The sequence below is a fragment of the Macrotis lagotis genome, chromosome 1, assembly GCF_037893015.1.
Source record: "Macrotis lagotis isolate mMagLag1 chromosome 1, bilby.v1.9.chrom.fasta, whole genome shotgun sequence".
Lineage (NCBI taxonomy): Eukaryota > Metazoa > Chordata > Mammalia > Peramelemorphia > Peramelidae > Macrotis > Macrotis lagotis.
Genome location: NC_133658.1, coordinates 123,647,236 through 123,674,563, shown reverse-complemented (window position 1 = coordinate 123,674,563; position 27,328 = coordinate 123,647,236).

Below are 27,328 nucleotides of genomic sequence, written 5' to 3'. Positions count from 1 at the left end.
GAGAAAAAAGGAGAGGGAAGGAGGGAGGAAAAGTGAGGAGAGAGAGAGAGAGAGAGAGAGAGCCAATTATTAATTGCAAGGTTTGATCATTCAGAAGTAGTGATATTTTTCTATTTTTCCTCATCTCCATCCTTGTGAATGTGTACAAATCTGAGTGAGGTTATGGGTTAAAAGAGAAGCTTTAAACCTGTCAATATTTAGCACTCATAACATATCAGAGGGTCTTAATTATACATAAATGGGCAGGGAAATGCTGATTCTGCCATTCATTGATGTTACTGAATTTTAGGACTTGTTTTGGTTTTTGAAAAGTTATCATAATACTTGGTGTGTGCTTTCCCCATCAGTCAGAGCAGCAATGTGTATCCAAGTACCAACACCTTCAAAACATGATTGGAATGAATAGAAGACTTAACAGGAGCTGTCTGGAGAGCCTTGAATAACTGTTTGGTATTTTGAAGGAGCTTCTACTTCCCTGTAAACTAGGGAATAGCTTGGCAGGGACTTGGGCTCTGCTTTGCGAGGATTTTAAAACTGTAGGGCTAATAGGTTTGTATGTTTGTCTCCAAAAACGAGTATCCAAGCAGACTGCATTAGGGCTAGGAATATCAGCATAATTGCAGTCTGTTTCTTCTCTCCATTCCCCATCAGCTCACCTCAGCATCCTCTGAGATAACAATAAGCATTGAGCTTGATCAAAAGCTCTTCTGGAAAGAAGAAGGAAATGACAAACCACTCTACTATCATTGATAAGAAAACCCCAAATGGGGTCATGAACAGTTGCACACAACTGAAATAACTCAACAAGAACATTACCATTGCACCAGCTTGAGTAACCTTGGTCAAGTCACTTAACCATCCCTGATCTCAATTTTTCAGACCCACTCACCCCCACCCCATTAAAAAGAGGGGGTAGAATGATTGACAAAGTCACTTGGACTTTAACTATGAGCCTAAATTCACTATATTTTTCCTCACCTTTCAGTTTCTTTCAGTTTTTCTTTTTAACAAGGATCTGATTTGCCTTATGACACAAAAAACAAAAGAATTTTGAAGAGGAGTAGGCAGAAGTCAGTTTAATCTGGCTCAGGAGAGTCAATTGTTAAATTTTTGGTATGATTTTTGGATATTTTAGCAAAATTTTTGAAATTGGAAAATTTCTGGACTTGATTTATTGTTATGTCGATTTGTCTAGACTTTAAAAAGTGCTGGAAAAATATCAACGATGAAAATTAAATTGAGAGCTAGTCATTAAACCATTATGAGCATATTCTTGAGTCTAGCCCTTGATAAATGTGAAGGAAAACTCAGTCCAAACTTCCAGGAAACCACTGAGTGATAAAGTGAGAGGGGAGGAGTTGTAGTTAACAAGAAGCTAGATATTAAAGTGGGTAGGTTCCTGGAAATAGAAAGACATGGATTCAAATGCTGCTTCAGATACTCATTAGCTGTGTGACTCTGAGGAAGTCACTCAACCTCTGTCTCAATTTCCTCATCTGTGAAATGGGGATAATGATAAAACCTACCTTTCAGGGTTATTATAGGAAACAAATGAGATAGCATCTGCAAAATGCTTTGCAAAACCCAAAGCAATTTATAGATATATGAAAACATATAGACATTATATATATATATATATATAATATACACATCAGCTTTTATTATTAAACAATATTTTAAGGCTTTTTGAGAGTACCTACTCATAATAGCATCTGAACCTTCTTTGACTGGTTATTTTGGAATTCAGATTTAGATATGGAAGAGATCTTTCCTTTTCAACCCCCTTATTTTTACAGTTAAGAAAACTAATGCTTTCCCTATCTTAGGATAAAATAAATTTTTCCCTAAACGAGCATTATTCTATGTTAAAGTCATCAGCTCAGCCTGAAATTGGTAGTGATGGATACTATAGTTGCTGTGGAGCTTTAAGTTCAGTATACAGAAGAACATATTGAAGTGAATTAGAGAAATCACCCAGTGGATCTCCTAATTCAGCTGAGATGTTCTGTGAACTAAAGAGTTCATCAAAAATAATTTAGCTTACAGAATTTTCTGTTCAAAATTGAAATTAAGTTCATCAAGAAACTTTTATGGACATTTCCTAGGAAAGAAAAAGAATATTGAAATTTATAGTTGTTGAGTTGTGAATTATCCTAAATACTAGGGTTTTCTCTACCAAGGTGCTTCTCTGCCAGACTTCTCAACAGAAATTCAAAAACACTGAATGTCGGAGTGTGTCCCATTTTCATTGTGAATTGTAATATGTATCTATTCCTCATTTGCTTATGTGGGTACCCTTCATATCATTAATACTAATATTACTTTCACTATACTGTTAGTAAATGACTACATTAACAATCTAATATGTTATCATTGGGAGGAGATAGGTTTTTATAAAGAGAAGTACATTGATGAGGGATTAAGAGCTATAGTCTCCCACTACAATGCTACTCCTAGATTGGTAAGAGATTATGAGTTCAGATACACAGAGATGGATCTTCTCTGAGAACTTAAAATTCAAAAGTGTAAGGACAAGCTAGGAAGAATGTGCAATCTAGAGAAGTGTGAAGGGCCCCTTCCCAGAGACATATCACTTCATGTGCTATATAAATATATGCAGAATAAATATAAAGAGAATATAAGTAAATCAGTACAAGGGTGCATTAATATTTGGAGGAATCTAGAAAATTTTCCTTTGGAAGATGGTATTTGAGTAGCAACTTCATAGAAAAGCATATTGGTGAGGGTTCAAGAGTTATAGAGGTAAGTAGAAAGAAAGTGGTCTCCCAATACAGTGTTACTCCCAGATTCCTAAGAGATTTTGAGTTCAGACACATAGGTGTAGGCCTTCTCTGAGAATTTAAAACTCAAAGTATGAGGAAAGGCTAGGATGAACTGCCAAACTGGAGAATTAGTGTGAGAGTCCCCACCAGAGATAAACCACTTCATTTGGTAAATAAATATATGCAAGATATATATATATATATATATATATATATATATATATATATATATATATATATATGCATGCATTAGCATTTGGAATGATCAAGAAAAGTTTCCTTTCGAAAATGGCATTTGATGGGGTGGCTAGGTGGCATAGTGGGGGCGGCTAGGTGGCGTAGTGGATAAAGCACCAGCCCTGGAGTCAGGAGTACCTGGGTTCAAATCAGGTCTCAGACATTTAATAATTACCTAGCTGTGTGGCCTTGGGCAAGCCACTTAACCCCATTTGCCTTGAAAAAACCTAAAAAAAATGGCATTTGAGCAGCAACTTCAGGAAAAAGAGGGTCTCTTTGAGGGAAAGAGTGCATTACAAGCAAGAAGGTTTGCCCAGAGCAAAGGTTTAAAAACAGAAGGAGTATTATGTTTGAAGAGCAGAGATTAGACTAGTTTAGCTAGACCATAGCAACTTGAGTACCAAACAGTGTAACAGAGATGATATGTTTTTTATCCTGTTCCCGCATGATATTGATTTCTTCTACAAGAGCTTAGTATTTGTAAAGCTTTTCATTCCAAACAACTGGAAGAGAATGAATACACTGTATGGCAACATCTATTAAAAATGTTAACTTTTGCTAAATCAATATTATGTCTGGGCAATTGTGGGCAACGGTTCAATCTGTGATAATGTTCCATTTCCAGTATGGTTTAGGGGTTGAGTTTTCAAGAATGGTTTAAACTGTGTTTTTATTAGGGAGAATTTATCCCCAAAAGATCACAAGTTTCTGAAGTAGAATTACCCCCATCACATCTTGCTAGGGACTTTTTGTGTGCTAAATTTTTACAACATTCAGTGATGTATTACAATTTCTAGCATTTTCTTAGATAATATGTAGCGATTGATCACCAGTTCTGGACTCCTTTACTATAATCCTTTTGTAACTCCTATGGGGATGACCTGGTCCTTCATTGTCACCATAAACTCCTTCATTTTCATAAACAAATTCAAATGGCAGTCATTTATTTGTTCAATGCTCTGCTACTACAAGTTTCATTTAGATTTTTCCCATTAACAATTTTTTTATTTCATTCTTATTTTTAGTCATTTTATAGGCTTTAACTGGAGGTAGGTAGCACAGTGGATGGTGGACCTGAAATTAGGAGGACATGCTTGTAGCCTCAGACTCTACTAGCTGTGTGACCTTGGACAAATCATTTAACCATTCTTCTTCAGTTTGCTCATGTATAAAGTGAGGATAACAATAGCACCTGCTTCCCAGGATTGTTGTGAGGATAAAATGAGATAGCATTTTTTTGCAAGCCTATGATAAACACTATAGAAATGCTAGGTAGGAAAAAAATTAACACTATTGGTTCTATTTGATAAAGTCAGAGGTGAATATTTGTTTTCAAGATTTTGCTTGTTCAATAAACATTTCTTGGGGCAGCTAAGTGGTGCAGTGGATTGAGCACCAGTCCTGGAGTCAGGAAGTACTGAGTTCTACTAGTTGTGGGACCTTGGAAAAGTTAATTAATCCCATTGCCTTGCACAAAAAAACATTTCTAAAGATTTTTGACCTGTTAATCTTGGGTATGAAAATGTATAATAATCCTCTTCCTTTTATTTGGTGAATAAATGTTCATCTTTCTGTGGCTACTTCAGATGGATAAACCCTGTGAATTTTTGTTGGGATATTTTTCAGATCTATTCTGGTTTCTTTTACAATCCCCAAAATGTACATTGACTGTTAATGTGTAAGTGTTAATTGCTTTAAACACGTTCTTCCCATTTTGCTTTGATTTCATGATGCCAGGAAGTCTCAACATATTTAGCCACAATTTCATTCTTAACAGTTTTATGTTCAATGAATTTTACCTGGAAACCACCAAGATATTTGTAAATATCAACTTCAACCTTTTGTTCAATTTGACATCTAGATTCAAGCTCAAAGTCTTAAGTCTCAGTTTTCCTTACTATACATTAAGAATTTTACACTTATGGGTTCCAAATGACATTCTGATTTAACTGGGCAAAGATTCCATGAGATGAAGGAGCTGTCTTAATGTGTTTTTCAGTGGATCCATATACTATGATGTCTTCCATGTGCATCAAGAGATTAATAAGATGTTTTGGTTTGTCTCTCTTTAATTTTGAAGCCATGCTTAGTTCTATTTGGAAGGAATGATACTGGATTTAGGATAGGCAGAACCGTAATGGGTTCAAACCGTCTCCCTGAAAAATACCACATTTTTATATCAATTGTTCTTGACATTATTGTGTTGGTGACATGTTTTAAATAGAGAACAATTTTCCATGTGGACATCAAATACTCACATGTTTTCACTATACTTGGGTCTATTTTATATATTTGCACTTAATGAATAAGCCACAAGTGTGGAACTGAATCAAAGGACTTGAGATAACCAATAAAGGCCACATAGGTATTATAAATGCTTTGAGGCAACTTGTTTGATAGTTATGAAATCAAGAATAAATTATTCTTGATACCCCAGGAATTTGGGACACACTCATTTTTTGCTTCTCAATCATTTTTCCTGTGTTTATAGATAGTTTTAGTGATAACAAGCTATGAATGCTTCATATAAGCTACTTAAGTCCATAGTTGCTCTATAGTTCAAGGAATCAACTAGTGTCCTTTTTATTTGGTGGCAAATAAGTGATGCCTTCCATTAAGAAAGACTGGATTGTGCTTACATCTGAAAAAAAATCTAATCAAGGGGATTTTTTTCTATTAATCTACATGCATTATGAAGCATTAAGTCAATAATTTGTCAGGCCCCTCTGCTTTCCAATTTTTCAGAAAAAGGTAGAGTTTTAGTACTCTCCCTTGAAACAACCATTCTTCCATTCATTACATACATTATTTTCCATTTATTCCACTATATAAATGTGTGTATATATATATATATACATATATATACATATATATTATATACATATATATATGTATGTATGTGTATATATATATATATATATATATATATATATATATATATATATATATATAAAACAAGAAACTTTTCACCTCCTACTTCTTTAGGGATTATCTCTTTTTTCCTGATTTCTTCTGTGGTCTGTAGAGAATTTTTTCATTGATGTTTAAATATTTGTAGTGTTCTTTATGTTACACTGACTTTTTGATCACCTCAACCCTCTGAATTTTATTTTTCAATTGCTAATGAAAAGAAAATATAGACTTGGCATACTTTGGTTTCCCAGATTCTGCTCTGAATGTTTTTTGCCTATAAAGAAAGGTGATTTTAACATTCAAGTTATCTACTGTGGTTACCAATTGGCTATTGTTCTACTGCTGAGATAACTTTCTGCAGATCTCCAAATGGTTCTCTCAAGCTGATTCTCACATGATGATGTTTGACCTCCTATTCCTAGAAAACACAACTTTTCCTCTTATGATTCTTGCTGTAGCAATGTCTGATATATATATATATATATATATATATATATATATATATACATACATACATATATATATATATATATATTCTGTTTGCAAGACTTGAAATATTTTGATATAGTCTTTCAAATTTGTTGGAGAATTCATTCGTTTGCAATGATCAGGACAAATACCATCCTGCTCTATTTTATCATAATTTACCAAACTAGGTTCATTCCATCAAATCCAAAAGTAAAAGTCCAATCTCTTCTCAAAATTTCTTTCTCAAAATTTTATTTCTTCTCAAAATTATTTGAGACATCAGTGGTATTTTTAATATTTTTCATTTTCAGATAAAACTTCTGGAATTTTAATCTAATTAAGAGTTTTAGGGATCTCATGTTTTTGAACTTTTCCCTCTGGACATTTAGGAGCTTCCCAAGATCATTTCATTTCATTTTTTTTTAGGCTTAGGATTTCTGTGCCCAAGAAGTGCCCTAGTCCAGTCAGGAATACTTTATTTGTATGACTTATAGAGGAGAGTATCATAGACAAAAGCAATAAAAATCCCTTTTCTATGATAATATGTATGTCCACTTTTGATGTGACATCCTATTATATAATATATATTATACTATATAAGATTTATTCAAGTTTTCAGCTCATTCATATGGATGCATGGTTTGCCTGTTTCAGTAGTCTTTGCCTTTACATTAAAGTGTTCCCAAAAAGGTGAACATTTGAATGTTACTGATTTTTTTCCACTGCATATTGCCTTCTTGTGATACCAGAACATAAACTACCACTGAGAGTTCTATCCTCCCTGTTATGCTAATCATTACCCTTCCAATTGAGCCCATCTACAATTTTATGAATCAATCAATTAATAAATCAACAAACATTTTATTAAGCACTCTGTATATGCCAATCACTGTACTAACTACTGGGGATGAAAAAGAAAAAAAGAAAAAAAAACAACTCCTCCCTTCAAGGAACTTGTATTTTAATAGAGAAACCAAAAATAAAAATGAGAATTTTCAATATAATTACAGAGTAGATGGAAACTTACATGAGAGGGAATGGCAATAACATCTGGAGGACCAGAAAAAGATTCTTTGAAGGAAGGGATATTCGAGGTATCTTTTTTTTTAGGTTTTTTTTTGCAAGGCAAATGGGGTTATATGTTTGCCCAAGGCCACACAGCTAGGGAATTATTAAGTGTCTGAGACCGGATTTGAACCCAGGTACTCCTGACTCCAGGGCCAGTGCTTTATCCACTGTGCCACCTAGCCGCCCCTCGAGGTATCTTTCTTAAAAATAATTTTATTGCTCTATTTTGTTTATACATTGTCTGGGTTTCTCGTACATACTTTTTCCTTCCTCTGCTCAGCGTGCTATCTCTTATAACAAAGAATTCTTTGAAAAGGAAAAAGAAAGGGAAGATTTTTTTAATTCGGTAAAACTGATAAATTGAAAAAAATAAGACATTATATTCAGTGTTCCATATCTGAAGATTTCTCACTTCTATAAAGGAATGGGAAAAATGTCTGCTCAATAGGTTCTTTGGGCCTAAGCTTGTCCTTTCATTCATCTTTCAACCATTTTGATGTTATAATTCTTTCTATCTGTATTTTTGTAACCATGGTATAAATTATTTCCCTGGTTCTGCTTCCTTTACTTTTCATGACTTCATATAAGTCTTCCCCTGGTTTTGTAGTCATCACATTTGTTATTCTAGCATTTCTTTTTTTTCTTCTTAATGTTTTTTTTTTCCAATTACATGTAAAAACGGTTTTCAGCATTTGTCTTTTTCTAAGCTTTTGAGTTCTGTATTTTTCTCTCATTCTCTCTTCTCTCCCTGCTTATCATGGAAATAAGCATTCTGATATAGGTTGTACTTGTATAATTGTGTTTAACATATTTCCATATTACTCATGTGAAAGAAGAATTAAAACTAAAGAGGGAAAAACATTAGAAATAGAGAAAAAACATAAAATAAGTTTTAAAAATGAACCTAGTATGATTTGATCTGTATTCAGACCCCATAGTTTTTTTCCTCTGGATATAGATGGCCTTTTCCATCACCAGTCTTTTAGGATTGTCCATGATCACTGAACTGCTGAGTGGATCTGAGTCCATCATATATGATCATCTCAAAACATTGCTATTAATGTGCCCAGTGCTCCTGGTTGCTTACAGCATTTCTTGTTGCTCAAACATTTCATTTGTGTGCTTCTTTTATGACGCTATTTTGGAGTTTCTTGGCAAAGATATTGGTATGGGTTGCCATTTCCTTCTCCATTCATTTTGCAGATGAGGCAGTCTGGTTTTTACAAATATTTCATTTGATCTCCACAATGCAAAAGAGGTCCTGTAATTATTCCCATCTTACATTTGAAGAAACTGAGGCAAATAAAAGCTAAGTGGCTTTCCCAGGAATATAGGCCTACTGCTATTTCTACTACACCTCCTTAATTTACAAGAAAGTATATAGTTTAGAGAAAAGTAATTTTTTGGCAACAGGACATTAGGGTTTGAAACTTGCCTCTGGCACTTCTCTTAGACTCAGTTTCCTCTTCTGTAATAATGAGAGAATTGTCTTCCATGAGTATCAGGTTCTGTCTAATTCTAAAGTAATGGCAAGATTTTTTCTGATTTGCCCAGTTCTCAGAAAATTAATGACTGAACTAGGTAGGTATGAATACACACCTAGATTTCCCACTTTCTGGTCACTGGTGCTTTTCCCCTAGGAAGTTATTCATAAGTGAAATATATGAGGAAGTTTTCAAAAGTTTTAGAATTATAGAGAAAAATACTCATCTCTCTATATAGGCCCAATGATCTAGACCATGTAATGCTTTCTTTATGACATATATCAACTTAGCTACTAAAAATGTTTGCTTCTTCTTTGATAGCAGAATGATCCAGTTGTGCATTTGAATGTCTACCAGAGAGCCTTAGAAACATTGTGAAGGAATAAAGGCTTTGTTCTACTCTTCTCTTTTAATCCATTGTCCCAAATCCTATTTGTTGCATGTTTCATCATGCTGAGGAGACTCTTTTCTAAGAAGGGGTAGTAACTTGCAGGAAAGACACAGATAGATGAGAGAGAGAGAGAGAGAGAGAGAGAGAGAGAGAGAGAGAGAGAGAGAGCTACAGTAAAAGCAGCCAACAGAAAGTAACAGTGACTCATCTACCATTGACTTCTGGTATTTATCCCTTGTTTTCTAAGAGGACCAATGACATCATGATGATATCTTGACTTGTGAGGGAATTGGATTCAAGTGAGGCAGAATTGCACAAAGTCAACCTCACTCTCTCTTCCTGAGTCATCAAAGTCCAGTGGCAGAACTAAAGTCAGGTTGACTGGTTATAACCTGAGATATAGTGGATGTCCTTAGCATCTTTGATGTCCAATCAAATTCTTAGGGTTCTACAATGCCTGTAAGCTGCCTTTATGGCATTAGAACAAATTGTTCTCATCTGTCTATTCTGCTGAGGGGAGATTTCAGCTATGTTACATTCAGAAGTGAACATGGTGGGGTGAATGTTTTGGTAGCCACTACTCTTAGATTGAGCTCACTCTCCCCAGGGACTAAAGAAATACTGAGGAGAATGTATCCACATGTTGAAGAGAAATATGCTATAACGTCTGTTGATATGTCTCCTCAGTAAATATCCCTTTGACAAAACATTCATTTAATAGGTGGTAATCATTAGAAGATATTAGTAATATAAGTTAAATAATAATTATAACTGGTGATTGATATCGGGGAATAAACCAGAATAAAGACACAAGTTGATAACTTTAAAAAAAGGCACTCCAAGTGATCTTTAGGCTTAACCTAAAAACTCTGGAAGAGGTAGACATATGGCTTTTATTCTAAAGGACTTGATTCATCAGTTAAAGTAGGAATTTGAGATAAGGATTCCCAGAGCTATAAAGGCTACAAATAAAGAGTGTTGGAAACAATGTGAGATCCATGAGGATTTAATTTTTATCTTTATATTCCCAATGTCTAAAATATAGTAATTTCTTAATAAATGTCTATGGGGGAATTGATTGATTGATTGAATGATTGATTATATGGGTGGATGTTGTTGCTGTTCAGTTGATTCAGTCATATCCAACTCTTCATGATCCCATTTGGAGATTTTCTTGGCCAAGTCCTGGAATGGTTTGCCATTTCCTTCTCCAGTTCATTTTACAGATGAGGTAACTAAGGCAAACAGGATTAAATGACTTATCAAGGGCCACATAGCTAGGAAGTATTTGAGGCTAGATTTAAAATTTAGGCAGCTGAGTCTTTCTGGTTCCACATAGCCATGGAATTGTCTCCTGTGTCATTTAGCTGCCTGATGGGCAGGTGAATTGATGGATGTATAGGTGAATGAAGGAATGAATGGATGTTTGGATGGATGGATGTATGGATGGATGGATGGATGGATGGATAGATGGATAGACATTTTAGTTGACCTTGCTCTTCGGTTTTGCTTCTATACTTCTGTTGGATAACTTCTTATATTTACTTCTTTTGGTTTCTGAATCCAAAGATATCATCATGTTTTATAGGAGAAGCTTTTAGGAGGTAATGTGGACATTTTGTTTTTTTAATCTAGTCATATCTCTAATGATGAAGTTTTAAAGCAAGAAACATGATATATTTTGGAGAGCAAACTAAAGTCCTTCAAGTCAGGCCTCCATATAATATGGAATGCTTACCCCTTAAACTAAAGTATTATGAAATGCATAGCCCTAAATTTTTATTGTCTAAATAAAAAGCAGAGAGGAAAAATAAAAAAGATATCCAGTAAAATCAAAGTTTTATATTCTACCCTCATCATATAACCTACTTTCAGTCCCAGAATCTGTAGGAAACTATTTACATATTGACATCCTCTGGCATTTTAAGAGTTATCAAAAATGTCACCAGTCACTGAATGTTTCATTAATTATTGCAAACATCTTTAGAAAATTCCACAGTGGGTTTCTTTCAGAGTGATTTATTTCGGATATAATTTCGGTTTAATTAATAGGGGATTTAGTTGTGACCTGGAGGGTGTGAGAACCAACAGCGATTCCGCAGTTTGGTTAGAGGAAAGCTAGAAGCCTGCCTGTGCCTGTTCAACTAGGAAGGAAATATAAAAAAGAAAGAAAGAAAAAAACCTGCATTTTCTCAGCTGTTAACATCCAGTCTATTCCCCCATTAAGGATTGCAGTGAAACATTTTTTAAAAAGCAAATTAAAAGAGGGGTTTTTGGTGGGACAGGGGAATGAATATGAAGCCAGGAAGATTAGGATAAAAAGATTATCTGATCTGCTTAGCTCATGTTTGGAAATATAGTGACATAGATACTTAAAAAAATTCAACAACAGCAGTATACCCCTTCCCCAATATAGTTTATTAAATATTCACAAAGAGAAAGACATAACTAGGTTGAGACAATTGAGTCTTGCCTTAGGGTTCTAATCTATAAATGGTATATAAATATTTAAAATAAGGATTTTTTAATTATGCAATTTAAAATTTTGCTATATTTATATTTGAGTCACACTTTTACTCTTTCTGTAACATAGGAACTAGCTAGCAATGATTAGTTAATCTAGGAAGTTAACAGATGACATACTTCCTCTCCCAGAGGTCCAATGTCAGGTAAAATCCCACAGCCTGGCAATGTCCTGGTCATCTCTAGATTTTAGCTTCCCATTAGCAAGCATTGTGGTGCCCCAATGTTTCTATGACCATCCTTCATTGCCCCTGCCTACTCATCCCAGGGTTGATTGTAGGACAAATGTAGTACTACTTCTCACAGGTGCTATTTTCTGCCACAGATGCAGAAGGCAAAAATTGCTGTACATAATACATAGCATGATGTTTGGTAGTGGCCCATGTAAATTAAAAAAGACATGACCCATGCCCTTAACTAAAATATTTCTTCTTTAAAAGACTCTATTAAACTATGCCCCAAAAAGTTATAAAACTGTGCATATATTTGATACAGAAACATATATATATATATATATATATATATATATATATATACTCCAAAGATATCCAAAAAGGTAAAAGAATCTATTTATATAAAACTATTTATAGCAACTCTTTTTGTGCTGGCTAAAAATTGGAAATCAAAGGAATGTCCGTCAGTTAAGGAATAACTAAACAAATTGTGGTATATGGTTGTAATGGAATAATAATGTGCTATAGGAATTGATGAGCAGACTGATTTCAGAAAATCCTGGAAAAATTTGCAATAACTGATGCATAGAAAAATGAACAGAACCAAAAGAATGACAGTAACAGCAATATAGTTTCAAGAACTATATGAATGACGTAGCAGGTAACTATTCTCAGCAATACAATGATTCAAGACAATCCCAAAGGACTAATGATGAAGCTTACTATCCACCTCCAGAGAAAGATCAGATATTGTTTGAATACAGACTGAAGCATGCTACTTTTCACTTTCTTTTTTTAAAATTTTAATCGAGTCTTGCACAAAATGACTAATGTGGAAATGTTTTACATAATTACACATATATAACCTATATCTGATTGCTTACTGTCTCAGGAGGGGGAGAAGAGGGATAAGTAATGAAGGATTAGAATTTGAAACTCAGAACTTAAAATAAAAAATGCTAATAAAAAAAAAAGAAATCCCTGATGACCTTTTAAAAAAAGACTACAGTGGAACTTTCTTGCACAGTGAAAAATCTCAATCTAAAAGGGTGGGTTTGGCTGAGGCCTTTTGTTGTTTCCAGTCACCAATTTGCAAAATGTCCTAATCCACCACATTTCCCCAAACTCTAGGTTATATCAGATTCAATTTAATATCCTTCCCCCCTCCCCCAAAAAACCTACTATGAAGCAAATACAGCTGCCCAATATTGCTGCTCAAAATGCCACTGCATTAAATAAAATTCTAGGCTGTAAAATTTTGCAAGGTGATAAAACAAAAATGATATAATAAATATAAAACATCTGCGTTTTTTTTTTTAACAAGACATTTGGAAATCGATTTCATTTATATTTAAACTTGTTTTGAAGTGTTCCCAGTTTTTGAAAAACATCCTAGTTACAGTATATTAGATTTTCAGGAGAAAGATTAAAGGGTTGATGCCCGAATTAAAAGGGGTACAAGGAGAGGGGGGAAAACCCCACTGGTGAATTTTCCAGCACTAGGAGAATATTTGATTCTTCAAGGACACTACAGCTGGCTTTCAGTCATAAAAAGGACGTTATTGTAGGCAATCGGCAGCACTGGAAAATGGATTCACACACATGCACAAAAAATGCATTAAACCAACATTAAGGTCCTAGCAACAGCAGCAACCACAGCAGCAGCAACACCCGCCCAGGCACACACCAGGAAACAGAGAGTTTAATAGCATCTCTGACTCTCACCATTGTGCCTAGTTATAGTAAGTCTAGTAAGACTGTACAGACAGTAAGACCACCCACGATTCAAGCCCATACAAGCTTGTGTGTGTGTGTGTGTGTGTGTGTGTGTGTGTGTGTGTGTGTGTGTGTGTTGGGCATGAGACTGTGTGGGGTAGCCTGTGAATTTAGCTTCAGGACTCTGGCCACATTCTCAGCAGTTTTCTGCCCTGACTATCTGAGTATCTGGGACTAAGTGCCTACAATCATTGAAATGTTCGCATGTTTATACTGAAGAAACACAATCAAAGGTCTTTTAAACGAAAAGAGGATAGGGGAACAATTTGCATCTCCTTAATACTTCATATTTGCTATAAGATAAATGAGAAATAGAAGAGGTATCTGAAATTATCAGATAATCTAAGGAGGAAAGTCATGGTTTCTATCTGATCACTTCATTGTCCTGGACCTAAAAATCTTGGATCAGAACTAGCTATTAGTAATAAAAATAAGCAGTGGGATGCTGAGTTGTTGTCACCTGATACCCTCAGAATCAAGAAAAATCTTCAATGTGTTTATAAGTCCAACTATTCAAACTTGTTAAACTATCCTTTTCTCATCTGTATAATGTAGATAATGTAGACACGTAGGACTTATCTCACAAGGTTGCTGTGAGGATCAAATATATATAAATGTCAGTAATTATAATGCTAATGATGATTAATATTTATAATAAAATCGTACTGAGCTGGAGAAAAGAGAAGTTTAGGAGGACAAAGGAAAAGATCCCTAACAAACTATATAGTTATCCCCTCCCATAATGAAGAACAAGGTTATTAACTAAAGAAAATACATCTTGGATTTTCCAGAATTGTCTCAGTTTCAAGGGGAAAAAGTTACGCTTTTAATGAGGCTTTGCAAAGGGAATATCTTTATTCTAAGTTTTTGTTGGAAAAAAATGGTCACTTTATTATAACATGAGTATTATTTATAGTCCAATTTCACTAATTTAGCCTGACTGAAAAGTGCAATGAATTGGTAAGAAGTTTCAATAAAGGATGTTTTGAAAGAAATATAGTACTTAACTTTTTTTAGTACATACTGGAATTGAAACTTTCTGAATACTTTGCACATAAGAGGTACTTAATAGATGCATAAGACTGAGAAGTGCTTGCCTGGTAGACATTTGAAGTGAATAAGGAATAAATAAGAATTTTTTTAATTAGCATATCCATGATTTGAGTTCAGATGCACATTTCTAGGCCATTTGAAAGCAGCTGTTTCTCTTAAGGAGTTGAACCACTTTTTTAGCAAATGTTTGTTTTGGATTTTTTCTAATCATAACAACTTGTGATACTGTCTGGTGCTCAAACTTGGGATCATGGAGGTTCATAGATTTAGAAATGGAAGGACTGTGCAAGGTTATCTAGTCTAAACCCCTCACTTAAAGTTGAAAAAAATTAAGATCAAAAGAGGTTAAATAACTTGGGATGATAGGATCAAAGACTTAGAGCAGAAAGGAGCATTAGGACTCATCTAAATCCAAATCTTTTATTTTACTAATATGAAAATTTAGTGCTAGGGAGGTTATGTGTGTAAATGGAAGATTGTGCTGTTGTTGTTCAGTCATTTCAGTCGTGTACAACTCTTTGTGACCTTATTTGGGGTTTTCTTGGCAAAGAAAAAAATGGAGTGGTTTGCCATTTTTTTCTCCAACTCATTTTGCAGATGAAGCAAATAGAGTTAAGATATTTGCCCAAGATCAAACAGCTAGTAAACATCTGAGCCAGATTTGAACTCAAATATTCCTGATTTCAGGTCTGACCCTTTATCACAATGTGTCAACTAGCATCTCCAATAAGTGGCAGAGCTAGAATTCAAACCAAGCTTCTCTAATTCCCAATCCAACCCATTTATCAGTATACTATTTGTTCTTGTTTCCTTGAAAGATGAGTGGTTCAGAGTAGAGCTGAGCTTACTTTTAGGAACTGACAAGTGGTATGTGAAGAAAAAGTAAGTTGGGTATCTAAGGTTTTTTTTTTTTTTTTCTCAAAATCTAAGGTAAAAGGACTGACCATCTCAGGTTTCCTCTTTTCCAATCATTGGGATAGTTGAGGAAACTAACCACAACAATAATGTCATTCCTTCCAAAACATCTTGGCATCTCAGTCAAGCCAGGGAAATGAAAAACTAAGAGTAATTCTCAAGGTCTGGTGCCCGCCCCACATTGAGACCAAAATGACAAGGTCTGAAAGCAGTAAATCAACTAGGCATCAATGAGCTGGACTCAAGCCAACAAAGAATTCAATCCAATTGAACAAGAATTCATTAAGTGCCTAATATGTGCCAGGCACTATGTTAGGTATTAGAAATACAAAGATACGATGCTCTCAAAGAATTTGTAAATCAATGAAGAAAGACACAGACACAAATAATAGAGAATGGGTAGAGGTGGGAAGAAGAAATACTAGCAGAAGACTATCACAATGATCTCATGGAGGAGAACTAATGGGACTCTGCTAGGAAAATTATAGCAGGAACTGAAAAGAGGGGACAGGTAGAAATAATATTGCAGAATTAGAATAAACAGGATTTAAACAATGATTGGCTACAAGGAAGGAGCGATAGGGAGGAATCATTAATGTCTCTAAAGACTAAGCTTTAATGGTGGTACCATGAAAAGAAATAATGAAATTGAAGAAGAATTTGGATGGCAACTGACTTTATTTTTACAAATGTTGAATGATCCTGGGAAAACAAAAACTAGGCATAAATCAACATCTCACACCCTATACCAAGAGAAGGTTAAAATGGTTTTAGACATAAAATTTAAACATACCATAAATCAATTAGAACAAGAAATAGTCTATCTGTCAGATCTAAGGAGAGAGGAGTGTATGACCCAAGGAGATAGAGAACATCATTATAAATTACAAAATGGATAATTTAGATTGCATAAAATTTAAAAGTGTTTGCGCAAACAAAACTAATGCAACCAAGATTAAAAGGAATGCAGAAAGCACAATTTTTACAGCTAGTGGTTCTGATAAGGAACTCATTTCTAAAATATATAGAGAACTGAGTCAAATTTACAAGAATATAAGTCACTATTCAATGTATAAATGGTCAAAGGTTATGAAAAGGTGGTTTTCAGATAAAGAAATTAAAGCTATCTATAGTCATATGAAAAAATGCTCCAAATAATTATTGATTAGAGAAATGCAAATTAAAGCAATTCTGATGTATCACTTCACACCTATCAAATTGCCTAAAATAATAAAAGAGGAAAATGATCAATGTTGGAGAGGATGTGGGGAAAACTGGGACACTGATGCACTGTTGATGGTGCTATGAACTGATTCAACCACTCTCAAAGCAATTTGGAACTATGTTCAGAGGGCAATAAAACTTTCTGTACCTGTTGATCCAGTAATACTACTACTAGGTCTATATTCCAAAGAGATCATAAAAAAGGGGAAAATACTCATATGTACAAAAATATTTATGGCAGTTCTTTTCTGTAGTGGCAAAAAAACTGAAAATCAGTGGGATGCCCATCAATTGGGGAAATGGATAAATAAGTTACAGTATATAAATAGTATGCAATCCTATTGTTCTATAAGAAATCATAAGTGACCAGACTTTAGAAAAGTGTGGAAAGACTTGCATGAACTAATTTTGAGTGAAGTGAGCAGAACCAGAAGAACATAATACATATTAATCTCAACACTGTGAGATGATTGACTATGATGGACACAGCTCCCCTCAGCAGTTTAGTGATCAAGTACAATCCTGAGAGACCTGTTATGGAATATGCCCTCATAGCAAGAAAAAAAAAGCAAACCTTTGAATTTGGAATGCAGAGCAAAGCATATCATGTTTACTTTTTAAAACTTCTTTTATGCTTTTCTTTCTTTTTTCAGGGTTTTTTTTTACCCTTAGTTCCAATTCTTCTTTTACAACATGACTAAAACCAAAATATGTTAGTCACTGTTCCGTATGAACAACCTAAAAAAATAAAAATAAATGTTGAATTTGTACACCTATATGATATTTCTAATGGTACCAGGGAGTGCAATGAATAGAGTGCTGGACCTGGAATCAAGACTCCATCTTCCTTTCTTCATATCTGACTTCAGACACTTACTAGCTATGTAACCTGGGGCAAATCACTTAACATTATTTGCCTCAGTTTCTTCATCTAGAAAATGACCTGGAGTAGTAAATATCAAATCACTCTAGTATCTCTGCTTTGAAATCCTAAATGGGAGCATGAAGAATTGGACATAATAGAAATGAATGAACAATATGACATTGCTAAAAATATACCTAAAAATATTTCTAAAAATATTCCCAAGGTAGTGTAATGCAATTCAATTAGTATTTGTTAAACATCTGTCTATTCCCCTCAGACTTTGGAGATAGAAAGACAAAAATGAAACAGTCTCTGCCCTCAGTGGGCTTATACTCTACCAGGCAACAACTACAAAGAAAAGCAAATACAAGGCAACTTGAGAAGAAAAAAAGCATTGACACCTGGGAAGATGAGGCAAGGTATAACAGAAATACAGGTTAGATGGAAATATGGGACTAGTGCTCTGAGAAGAGGTTACAGACACAAATAGATCTTTAGAAGTCATTTCATTGGTAGAAACAGATATGGATGAAGTGGTGAAGGGAGAGAACTTGGAGAGTTATAATGGTGATAGCTAGCATTTATATCATATCTACTATGTGCTGTACATTTTACATATATTATTTCATTTGATCCTCATATAAACCTTGCCAAGTACATACTATTATTATTCTTGTTTTACAATTAAGGAAACTGAGGCAAATGGATGTTAAATGCCTTGTCCAAGGTCATGGCTAGTATATTTTAAAACCAGATCTTCCTGATTCTAAGCCTAAGACTTGTCTACTGTGTTACCATTTCCCTCTATGTAGCAATATAGAATGGAAGGAAGCAACTTTTCCCTCTGTCTCCATATAATATTATGGCATATTCAACTATTCAAGAAAGAGGGCAGTATAAAATTTGCTAAATAAATATCCAGAATAAAATTTCAAGACCTAACTTGTTCATGTTCAACTTTCAGCAAGTTTTGAATCACTTTTTTTCTGAAATTCTCAAATGTGTATCAACTTAAGGAAAAGTACAAAAGAAAAAGAAAAGAAGGCAGGAAAAAAAACGTTTAACATCATTAGCTGTGTTCCCTAATTGTTACTAAGGTTAAACAATAGCAATTAATATGTTAAAGAATAGGGGCAGAGGGGAAGGCAACCAACTTTTATTTTCTTTCTTTGTTTTGCCCTGATCACTTTCTTCTCTTCCCCCTCCCTCCAAAAACGGGGCTTGGGATAATTTTTTTTTTATGTTTTTGCAAGACCATGTGGTTAAGTGGCTTACCCAAGGCCACACAGCTAGGTAATTATTAAGTGTCTGAGGCCAGATTTGAACTCAGGTATTCCTGACTCCAGGGCTGGCACTCTATCCACTGCACCACCTAACCGGCCCTTGACATAAATTTTCAATGAATTATCTGATCTATTGACTAGAGAGATCAATCTAATCAGTTGTTTGGGTGTTACACAAATAACTGTAGGTACTGATGCACCAGCAGACTAAGGGATACATACTCTTGCATACACATACATATTTTAAGGTTGGAGCACTTAACATCCTTTAAAATAGGCAATATAACAATATGCTGGACAGTGTTTTTTTCTTATGCTCTGTCATTCAAAAATAGCTGTCAAGCTCAACTACAATTTCTCTTTAGCCACTGTTGTCCAAACTACTCAGCTCTGTTGCTATCCATCTCCTGCTTCAATCATGGAGGGCTTGATTTGTCCAGGTGTCTTCCCTATCCCTCTGGGTTCCTAACATTCTGATCATTTCATAGCTCATTAGCAGCTCCAGGGAGGGCTAAGGCTGGTGAGGGAAACTGAAAAGCATGAAATTCAAATGGGTCCTCTGTGTGTCTTGTGAGTAACTAGAAGTAAAGGAATGAAATTTGAGAAAACCATTGAATTAACAAATAAAATTTTTGTATTAAATATTTATGCAAATATGTATGTATCTATATATAGGTATAAGTGGATGTTTTCTTAAAATAAGAAGTATCTCCCCAAAACCATTAGTAAGCATTATTTTTAATGGGAATAAGTAAGAAGCCTTCTCAATGCTAGCAATAACATTAAGAGAAGAAAAAGAAATCGAAGGACTTAGAAATAGGCAGAGATAATAAAACTACCTCTCTTCACAAACAATATATTCTGAAAAATTCTCGAGATTTAATTGAAAAGTTAGTTGAAACAATAACTTTAGTAAAGTATCAGGATATAAAATAAATTCATAAAAATCATCAACATTTTTATATACCACCAACAAAAACCCACAAGATAGTAAGAGACACCCCATTTAAAATAATTGTAGACCAAATAAAATACCTGTGAGTATATCAGCCAAGAAAAACCCAGCAACTACATGAACAAAATTTTAAAACATTTTTCTACAAATAAAATCAGAGTGAAATATATGGAAAAATATTAATTATGAGTGGGCAGAGTCAGTATAATAAAAGTGACAATTCTACCTAAATTACTTAGTGCCATCCCAATAATCTAACAAAAATACTTGAGTTAGAAGAAATAATAATAAAATTCATTTGGAAGAACAAAAGATCAGGAATATTAAAGACATTAATGAAAAAAATATCAAGAGGTTTAGCAATACCACCTGAAACTACATTAAATGGCAGTAAACTAGCTGCTACATTATTTATTAGAGATATGCACATTAAAACAACCTTGAGATATCATCTCATAATAATCAGATAGACTAAAATGATATAAGAGAACATGATACAGTGTTGGAAGGAGTATGGAAAAATTGGTACATAACTACATTGTTGGTGGTACTGTGACCAATCCAACTATATATATATATATATATATATATATATATATATATATATATATATATATGTATGTATTCTTTTTTAAAAAAAATTTAAGGTAATGGGGTTAAGTGACTTTCCCAAGGTCACACAACTAGGTAATTAAGTGTATGAGGGTGGATTAGAACTCAGGTCTTCCTAACTCCAGAGACAGTGCTTTATCCACTGTGCCACCTAGCTGCCCCCAATCCAACCATTTTTGGAGAACAATCTGGAATTAAGCCCAAAGAGTTAGAAAACCATGCATACCCTTTGACCTAGCATATTACTATTAAATCTGTTTCTTAATGTCATTATAGAAAAAGGAAAAGAGTCTAACTAAACAAATTGTACTATGGTTGTGATGGGATACTACTGTGACTATAAGAAAAGATGAGTTGTTTGATTTTAGAAAATATAAAAAATGTATTAAATGATGAAAAATAAAGTGATCAGAACCAAGAAAATGTCATTTTCACTATCAGCAACATTATTCGAAGAATAATTGTGAACAACCAAGTTATTCTGAACTATAAATACTAAAACCAACTAAGTTGTTTGTCCTTTGCTCTTGAAGAGGATCTATGACATCAGGAAGGTGATGTCTTGGCTTGCAAGTGAACTGGACTTAAGTGAGGCAGGGTTGATCAAATTTCCAGTCTGACTCTCTCTTTCAGGAAGGAGGGAGAGGATTAAAAATAAGATAGGAGAGAAGGGGAAGGGAAGAGAAGGTGGATTTATAGACCATTGAATCTTTTACCTATTTGAATTATCTGATTTCAATTATCCATGCCATTTTTGTGAATAATTTAAAGTTTACTGGTTGTGGAGATAGTTTTGATGATCTGAGTTATCCATAGAATTGCAATCCCTTAAATGTTCAAAAGTAGCAACTATGCATTGTCTCCTCTTAATATGGTTGCCACCACCATCACAGGAAAAGAGGAGTACATGCCTTAGGGACATTTACTTTTTACTTGAAGATCCTTCATGCTGGAGCCCAGGCAGGGGAGTATTGATGCAGAAAACTGTGGTTTATCATTGATACTGGGTGGTTCATCAGTATCCTTGCTTTTCTTCCAGGTTTAATGTTAAGCAAAAACAGGCCCAAGGAAAAAGGGGGGAAAGTCCATGGAAGGTTTATAAAATTGCTTCTCAGAACTCCAGAAAGGTTTTAGACTGTGAATGAACTGTTCTTTGAAAAATTCTGAAGGTCTGAAAACTGACAGTTCTGAAAACATTCCCCCACAAAAGGGACTTATTTTAACTTTTTTTAAAAAATATTTTTGTTTCTTTAAATATTCCTCTAGTCCTTTTTTAAAGTCATTTCAATTTGGGAAAACATTGTGACAATATGCTACTTCATGCCAAAGAAAGCTTTTTATTGGACTCTACTATGTTTCTGGCTTTCTTTTTCCAGCTGTTATATCAGATATAATCATCTGAAACTACAGTTTGTCATCTCCATCAAATTTGGTTTATAATTCTTAATGTTGCAGTTCATAGAAATACATTTGTGGATTAAAATGCAAGGAAAATGAGATTTCACAAATTAGGGACCAGGCTAATATTTCCCAAAAGGTTAGATTACCAACAGACCTGAGGAAACATATATGTTCTACACATTAGATGCTCCAAATTTTACTAAATTATTTTATTAAATATATTTGAATAAAGACAATGACTTTCTATACTGTGCCAAAGCAACTAGTTCAGTTGATATTGCAAGCTGAGGATCAAGCCAGTTGAATGGAGGAAAAAATAAATTCATCAAATCTGTTATTTGATAGTCCTAACTGGTCATAAACATCAATCCACTATAATGGATTCAAGAATTATAGGCACTTTGTTACTACTCTTAAGAGGAAATGTAACTTTGAGATAAAACACCCCCAAGTTTGGCATTATTTTCAATGGCATAATATTTTCTGGTTTTTGGATAATCGTGGTCAAAAAAATCCATCACTGATGTTCTAACCTTCTACCAGTGATGCTAGCTGGTAATGAATCATAAAACACTATGATCTCAAAAAATCAAAATTACTAACATTGAATGATTTTGCTAATGACTACAGAGACATGACTCCTGATTATTTGGAAGATTTGTGAGAGGTAAAGGTGAAGGGAAGAAAAATAGAAAAGACCAAAAGGGGGGGGGGGAAGGGAGAAATATTCAGAATCTAAATGGCAAATAGGTCCTAAGCTTTCTCTACTTCTTCCCAGTCATCTTTTCCTCTTCTCTTCTCCCCAACCCTATCAGTCTCTCAAACAATTAGGAGTCTTATTTCCCTACACTTTTCAGATTCTCAAAATTGTCCATGGGGACCATTAAACCCATTTGGGAGTGGGACTACATCTATAAAAATTAATTTAGCTATTACTATTACAAGTGTGAGGTCCTTATGCAATAACCAAGCAGACATACTTCAGAGGAACTAAATCACATCACTATTGACATTCTTGCTAAACCTCAAGAAGATAAAAAGATGTTGCAGGTAATAGAAGGATAGCTTAGGGGTTGCCCTTGAGGAGACATGAATTAATTGGCAAAGATGGTTATATGATGATTCCAAAGGCAACAAAAAAGATCTTTAATGGGACAGTTGTTCATCATATATGACATGCTGATGCTCAAGATAAGTATTTAAAAGAAACTTCCATCCAGAGAAAGCAAAACAAAACAAAAAAATTCTTCAGAATCTGAGGAACACTACATTTACTTTTTTAAAAAATCTCATGTATTTCTTTCCCTTAATCCTAATTCCCCATACCTAAAATGGCTAATCTGTATACATGCTTAACACAAATATGTAAATACAATATTAACCTAACTGTTTGCCACTGAGGGGAGGGGGTGAATAGGGAGGGTAGGAGGAAATTTTGTGTCTTGGGAATATGCATAGGCATATGGCTGAATGTTAAAAAAAACTTTGATAATATGTATTTGGAAAAGTGAAACATCAATTAAAAAAAGAAGCTATCATTAAAATAATTGCATATTAAGTATATATATATGTATATATACACACATATATATGTGTAAATATATATATATATATATATATATATATATATATATATATATATATATATATATATGTACTGGAGAGTAAAAAGGTAGAAGAATTCCACAAAGACCATGATAAATTCACAAACATAAACACAAAATAAATAAATAAATAAATATATCAACATGTGCTTTGAAATTTGATAATGCCAAAGTAACAGTGAACATAAGTGAAGGTACTGTTGGGTTGGGGGGGTTGATAATTGGAAAATGTCAAAGACTTATAGGCCAATTTTGTTTATTGAGTCACCTCAGTGGTGTCCAACTCTTCATAATCCTATTTTGGGAGTTTTTCTTGGCAAAGATACCACAGTAGTTGTCCATTCCATTCTCCAGCTCACTTAACAGATGAGATACTGAGGTAAATAGCATTAAGTGACTTTTCCAGGATCATACAGCTAGTAATAGGTTGAACCAGGTTTGAACTCACACAGATAAGTCAGTCTGCCTGACTCTAAGTTCAGTACTCTATCCACTGAACCACCTTGTAGATCACACAAAAGCCTCATGTCTATACATGATGAATATTTCCTTCAAAGATCTACAATGTATTGAACATGGTGAGTACCAAATCCATCCTTAAATGAAAATTATTACATTTAAATAGACAAGAAGTGACTTGCTACTGATGTGATATAGTCACTCTACCAATTTTTGAGAGCAGAGTTGAAAATAAGCCAGAAGAATAAAAATGAATCAAAAAATTCAATGTGCAATAACAATGATTTCCAATCCAAACTACTCCAAAAAGTCATTGATGCTGAAAATGAATGATAGATCTAGGAGATGACATCAACACCAAATTAAAAAATTCATACAAAAGTTTAACCAAAGTAAATGAAATCCCATAATAAGGGGAGCAAAAGAACCTAAAGCAATGTCTACTAGCACACACTACATCTACTTTTTAAGCAATAAGTTATGACAGTAAGGGGAAGATTAGAATTTAAGCTTATTTTTAAAATCATATGGAGGAAATTTATGAGTAGTATAACCTCACAAATTATATAATATAAACATATTAATATTACCTTTCTTTGTAAATATATGTATTCATGCATGTATTGCATGTGTGTATATGTATACATGTCTATATTTATGTAGATATATAGATATAGAAATAGATGTAGATATAAATGTACATACACATCTATTTTGTTTAAATATGGACAGTGAGCTAAACCCTTAGTTGAAACGGAAGAGAAATTATTGAATTGCCTTTGGGAAATTGTTCATCATTTTGAATTATTCCCAATCTTCTTCCTGAAGCAAGCCCATTTTTAAAGTTCCAATATTATTCTAGGAATGCTATACATCTGTGAATCATGAAAACTCCTGCCTATGCAGAACCAAAGTTGAGGATTTCAGTGGACAATGAAGAGTCCCATAGTAAAAATAAGCATGTCATAATACATTTCTAAGGAGCATCTATGAAGAAGTGGTATAAAGAATGACATCAAAGATTTTGTATGAAGAAGAAAATGGGATTTCCTGTAGCACCAGAGAATAATAATTGTAAAAGGCAAATTATAGTCAGTCAGATGTACAGATGTACCTGAAAGGACTGAATTTAGACACAGGAATAATTCTGGGAATTGAATTACAGATTGACAGTGGAATGTTAGTTAATATCATGCTTTAAAATATGGAAGAACAATTGGATATTTTTGGAGCCCTCCTTGACTCTTCTCTCTCCTTCATTTCTTGTCAAGTCTTGTCAATGCTGTCTGCAAAATAACTTATATTCATTCCCTTCAGTTAACCTACCTAGCAGCCACCATAGGTCATCACACCTCATCAAATCTCACTTATACTACTATTATCATTTCCTAATCGATCTACCCAATCTCGGTGTCTCATGTCTCTCCAATCCATCTTCTATACAATTACCAAAATAATCTTCCTCAGGTACGGGGTCTGGTAGCATGTCTCTCATGCTCAAAAACCTTCAAAAGCTTTCCTTTGTCTCAAGAATAGATTGACTTGTGAGATCTACCACAATCTTATTTCCACTTATATTTCTACTAGTAGCTAATAACAATTTTCTTGAACTCTGTGTCTCAATCATGCTGTATAAAAACATCTTATGCCCCAGTTCATTCACAAAAGTGCCTACCTGAAGTATGTTCTCTTTTTGTCTCTTTTTCTCAGAATCCCCTTCCTTCCTAGTTTATAAGAGGTGTCATTTTCATAAAGGAGAAGGGAGGCCCTGGTTCTCAGTTGTTAGTTTTCTTTCTCTTTATTCTTCCTTTCATTATATTTAGTTATATATATTATATCCTCTCTTCCCATTACCAGGTAAAGTATCATCTTTTGAAAACAGAAACAATTTCATTTTTGTCTCTGTATAGCCAGTGTAAAGAAAGATGATAAGAATAACCACTTGCCTAGTAGAGAATACATTGAATGAAAAAGAAACATCATTCTAGCTTCATTATTTTTTAACATCTGTGGACCTATTGAGGGAAAACTCTCTGGTTAAAGATATTTTGTTAATTTGAGTTCATTCACAAGTCTGGAACAGACACATGAAAAGAGATAATCAACGAGCATTTATTGAGCTTCTATTATGTGCCTGGCAATGCAATAAAGGCACTTACTGTATGCTCAGCACTATGACAGGTTTTGTGGAAAATATAAAAAATATATAAAATTTCAAGTCTAACAGTCAAGGATCATATAGAACTGAAAGAACCCCCTTCTAAACCAGTAATTGTTACCTTTTTTTGTGTCATGGTTGTCTTTGTTAATCTGGAGAAGCCCATGGCCTCCTCTCAGAATAACATGTATATAGTAAAATACATAAGAATGTGAAGGAAACATTATAATGGAATACAGTTATCAAATTATATATATTTTACAAGTTCATGGACCCCATGTTAAAAATTCTCATTTTAGGTCAAATACTTCACCTTTCAGATGAGGAAAATGAGACTCAGAAAAAGTTGTGACTTGCCAAAGTCACACAATCCAATCAACAGAAGATGAACTGAGAGTCAGCTTTTATTTTTCTGCTTCCAACAGTAGTATGCTCTTACCCTATATCATGTTGTACTCTTAGTTGAGTGAGTGAAAGAACTCTTCAGTTTCCATATCCTGACCAAAGGGACTGACGTTTTCAGGCATAGTGTTCCCTCTTCATCACCTCTATCTTCCCATCAAAACCGAATAAAATGCCAGAAATATTTTAGTTTCACCTGGAAACAAACTTCCAGCAAAGAAAAATGGTTCACTGTTCTCCAAGCTAACATAGCTTTCCTTTCCCTCGGTTTCTACTAATAATTACTCAAAGTCGGGGAAGATGGGTGATGATAGCTGGGACTTTAGCTTTATGAACAAGGAAAATTATGCCATTGAAAGAAAAAAGAGGGGAAATACCCAATGGGGAATGCCCCTAAGTCAGACTGCCTGGACTGCTTGCTGCACAACAAATACAAATGGAAACATCTGCATGCCAGCTGTGCAAGTGACACAGCTGATCCATCTACAGACATCAGACATACAAATGCTCTCAACTTGGTGTACGAAGGGAATGAGAACGAGAGAGGAGGAACGGGGAGGGCTTGGATACTCCCCAGACTC